Source organism: Callospermophilus lateralis, chromosome 11 (genome assembly GCF_048772815.1).
Source record: "Callospermophilus lateralis isolate mCalLat2 chromosome 11, mCalLat2.hap1, whole genome shotgun sequence".
Lineage (NCBI taxonomy): Eukaryota > Metazoa > Chordata > Mammalia > Rodentia > Sciuridae > Callospermophilus > Callospermophilus lateralis.
Genome location: NC_135315.1, coordinates 101659538 through 101664031, shown reverse-complemented (window position 1 = coordinate 101664031; position 4494 = coordinate 101659538). Strand labels below are relative to the sequence as shown.

General features: G+C 42.4%; 1 pseudogene; it reads right to left on the bottom strand.

Moving 5' to 3' along the window:
- Positions 1-2140: 2140 nt before the first annotated feature.
- LOC143385955 (ezrin pseudogene) lies at positions 2141-3902 on the bottom strand (annotated as a pseudogene).
- Positions 3903-4494: the final 592 nt, after the last annotated feature.

Sequence of the window (4494 nt, the reverse complement as noted above, 5' to 3'; positions counted from 1 at the left end):
AGAAAACACAATTTTCCTAAATTCACGAGAAATACCAAATCCAAATAATTTGAAAAAAAAAATCTTGTGCACAAATATAAGAAAAAAAGACTCTTCAGAAAGTCACTGAAGTCATCCTTAATCTAAATACGCAACAAAATACAAATCTAAATACTGTTTGATATTTAGGAAACTATATCTAGTGACTTAGTTGGAGAACAATCTTCTTTTCAGGAGTGGTCTTTAAAAAATTAGAAAATATAAATTTTATATTTAAAGAAATAAATATAAAGAAAGTTTTGGGAAAATTTAAGTCTGCTCTTCATTACATTCTGACTTTCAATTTTTAAATTATTTTCACTTATTTTCCAAAACTAAAGTTTATTATTGAATTCCTACTTACTATGTAAGTTTTCTGTTCCCTGCCTTAACTTATTCAAAGACAATTTTATATTTGACTACCTATTTCTAATTTTACTGTAAAGGAAAATATGATAATAATTTTGTAAGAATAGCTAGCCGTAATTAAAAACTCAGTTACATCAAGGCATGTATCTTTGGACAAGAAATATGCATTTTCTCATCTGAATTTCACAACAGTCCTTTAAAGAACACTATTATGTTCATGTTATTGATTGGAAAAGTGACTTTCTCTCTTAAATATTTCTCTTTATATGAGAATATAAATATATGGTTATTAATATAATTTATATAATAAATTATTCGATAATTCCAGAAGAAATCATATTCTTAGACTGGGGTCATGGTTGGGAGAGAAAGATCTAGAAACAAAGTGAAGTTTCACCATGATATAGCAATGGTATTGCTTCAAATGGAAATTATTGGTGTTGACCTTGATCACCTGGCCAAGGGAGTATCTGTCAGGCTTAGCTTTTTTTTTTTAACCACAAATTTCCACTGAATATTTAAAAGATGATAAAAAAATGATTTATGTGCCTTCTCTTAGGAAAAGCTTTTATTTGAAACAAATTAGAATTATAATGTTAATTTTTTTTTCCACCTTGGACAACTTTTACTTTGTGTCTGCAGTGTGGAATTTGTTGGCATGAGACAACCAAAAAGGACAACCCGCAGAGAAGGGCTGGGAGTGAGCCCAGCCAACAGCTCATGAAAGCCACTGTGCCAATAGGTTTTTGAGGACATGGCAGAGAATAGAAATTGATCAGAAAGAGGTTCTCATGATGACAGAGTCCCTTCTTGGCTGGAGTCTGAACAATCTTAGAAAATTGAAGTGTGCAGTTATGTGCACAAAGAATTCCATGAGAGATTTTTACACTGCAATTACAGCAGGTAATCAGTTTCATTACTGCCCTCACGTCACATCAGTTCCAGGGCCGTGGTTACATGGTTTTTTTGATATGTAATTATTTTATTCTGTAAAAGGTAACAAAATATACAGAACAAAACTTTCCCTTTTTAAAACTAATGTTACAAACCCATATTATCACATATTTAAATACTATATTCTATAGCTGATCATTAATTAAGAATATAAGTCCAACAGTGTATTCTAACTGTTAAGCAAAAACAAAACAAAACAAAACAAAAACAAAAACAAACTTTACCGTCGAGTCCTCCTGTACCATTCATTCTGAATGACCACTGCAGATTTTTGCCAGCAGAACTGAATGTCTGGAGAAAGGAAATCACTGGGTGGAGAGTGCTTTAGACTCAATTTTCAAAATAATTGTCACCCCTCAGCACAAATATACAGAGATGGACCCTTCACAGAAATCAAGAACAAATCAATTTTGAGTTCATTTCAAAAACAGAAAAAGTATGGCACAGATGTAAGCCACGGTGTGGTTTTCTTTAATGATACTGCACCTTGGATCACACAGGCCAACATGAAGTTTGTCACTCAGACTTTACAGGAATCTTTCCTTAATTCCATCAGTCCTGCTTCAAGCATAAAACAGGAAGTGATTCAATAATTCTCATAAAAATCAGGCCTGTTTGGCACTAGCATACAATTGGGAAGAACAAATCAGAGAGGCTTCTGCTGGTTCCTGACCCAGAGGACTTCTGCTGGGTAACCGCTCTTTTTATAAGGGCCCTGGAACATGTTGAGGGGCTTCTAGATTTGGAGTACTAAAGAGCCAAGTGTGAGATGTCTGCCCGGGACTCTCAGGCCCGGCCTTTACATGGCCTCGAACTCGTCGATCCGCTGCTTCGTGTTGCCCTGCCGGATCTGCCGCAGGGTCTTGTACTTGTCCCGGCCCTGCTGCATGTTCTCATTGTGGATGATGTCGTTGTGGGTCCTCTTGTTCTCATCTCTGGCCTGGGACAACTCGTTGCTCAGAGTCAGCAGCTGCCGCTGCACGCGCTCGTTCTTCTCGGCCTCGGTGATCCGCTTCTCCTCGTTGCGGTCGTCCAGGATGTCTTCGCTGCAGAGTTCGGCGCTGTAGCCCATGGGCTCCGCGCCCTCCTGCACGTGGTAGCTCACGGGCTCCTACACCGGGGGCGGCGGGGCGGTCATCACCAGGTGCAGCTCCTCCTTGGTCTTCACCAGGTCATCCTGGGCTTCTTTGGCCCGGTGCTGCCACTCCTCAACCTCGTCCTCCTTGCGCCTCCGTGCCTCCTCCAGGAGGGCAATCTTGGCAGTGTACTCGGCGAGCTCCGCAGCCAGCTGCTCCTGGCTCTTTATCTGATCAGCCGCCTGTCTCTCCACCTCCTCCTTGGCCCTGAGCGCAGCCACGCGGTCAGCCTCCAGTCGCTCAGCCTCCTCCTGGACTCGCTTCCTTTCGTCCTCCAGCTGGAGGGCTCTCTGGATCTGGTCATTGAGTTCTTTCTCGGCCCTCCTGGTCTTCTGCTCATAGTTCTGCAGGCGCAGCATCAGCTCCTCCTTCTCCCGCAGCATCTGCTCCTTCTCCCGCTCAACCGTCTCCCTCCTCTTCTTCTCAGTTTTCAACTGCTGCCGCTCCAACTGCTTCTGGTGCTTCTCCTCCCGTGACTGGGCCTTCACCTGCTGCACCTCGATGGTGTCCGGCTTCCTGCGGCGCATGTACAGCTCATGGTTCCCCATGCAGAGCTGCAGGATCCGCTTGTTGATTCTCAGTCGGGGGGCATAGAACACGAAGTCAGGTGCTTTCTTGTCGTTGGGCTTAATGACAAACTTCTTGTCATTGAAAGAGATGTTCCTGATTTCACCCCAGGGGAAGCCAATCTTTGGCGTCAACTTATCATCTTTCTCATAAATATTTAGTCCAAGGGCATCGACTCCAAGCCAGAGGCCTGTTCCTTTCTTGTTTTTGATCTCGAAGTAGTTGATTCCGTACATTTCCAGGTCCTGTGTGATCTTCAAGTACTCCAGCATGGCACTGTCCTTGAGCATCCCACGGTGTTCCGCCTGCCACACCTGGATCCGGTCTTCCCACTGGTCCCTGGTGAGTTTGTGCTGGTCCATGACTCTTTGAGGGATCAGCCTCTCAGAGCTGAGGTACCCGGACTTGTGCATCTCTTTGTTATAGTCTCCGAACTTGGCCTGCACAGCGTAGGATCCCAGGAGCACCACGGTCTCAGGAGGACAGTAGATCTTCTCACTGAGAATCCCCTCCTTCACCTGGAGGAAGAACAGCTTCTGGGTGATGTCCTGGATGAGCTCCTCAGACACGTCCTCAGGGTAGAACTTGGCCCGGAACTTGAACTGGAGGGGGTTCTCCTTCCTGACCTCCTGAGCAGACACCTTTTTATCAAGTTTCAACCAGGTAGAAAATCCTTTATTCTCCACATACTGGAGGCCAAAGTACCACACTTCCTGGAGGCCGATGGTCTTAACCACCTGATCGAAGAGCTGCTTCCTGGTGGTGTTCGGCTGGATGGCGAACTCCAGCTCCGCGTCCATGGTGGTGACCCGCACATTGATTGGTTTCAGCATTTTCGGTTCCTGGTGGGCTCACTCAATCCCCCAGAAACTTAGCTGTGCAGCAGCAGCTGACAAAGTTCTCGCGACCCGTGGAGCCTGCAGTGGACCATAATGTTAATTTTGAGTAGGAAGAGGTTGCATTGAGATGGATTCACCTAAAACTAGCTAAACTTGATAAGATGTTTGAATTTTCTGACCAAGTTAAAATTTCACTTTTTTATTATTATTTTTTAAAATTTTAATCACAAATTTCCACTGAATATTTAAAAGATGATAAAAAATTGAAAGCACAAAATCAACCTGAAAATTTCCTTTAAGTATTAAGAAGCTTATACTCCAAAATATATCAGACTTTTGCCAGTGCAACACAAAGGCTAGTGTAATGTGTTCATTAAAATATTTGAACACCTTACCTTTCTGGAATCACACATACATATGTTGGATTTAGAACCTAAGTGAACAAGTTTACCTTTTATTCCTTCTTACCCATGAACTGTATGCCTATTATTTTAGGAAATAATAGGAAAGAGAGAAACTTCCAAATGTTGGTAAAACAGATAATCAAGGAAGTTAAAAGAAATGATAATTCATAAGGTGTATAATAATCATATTTATACCTTATATGAATA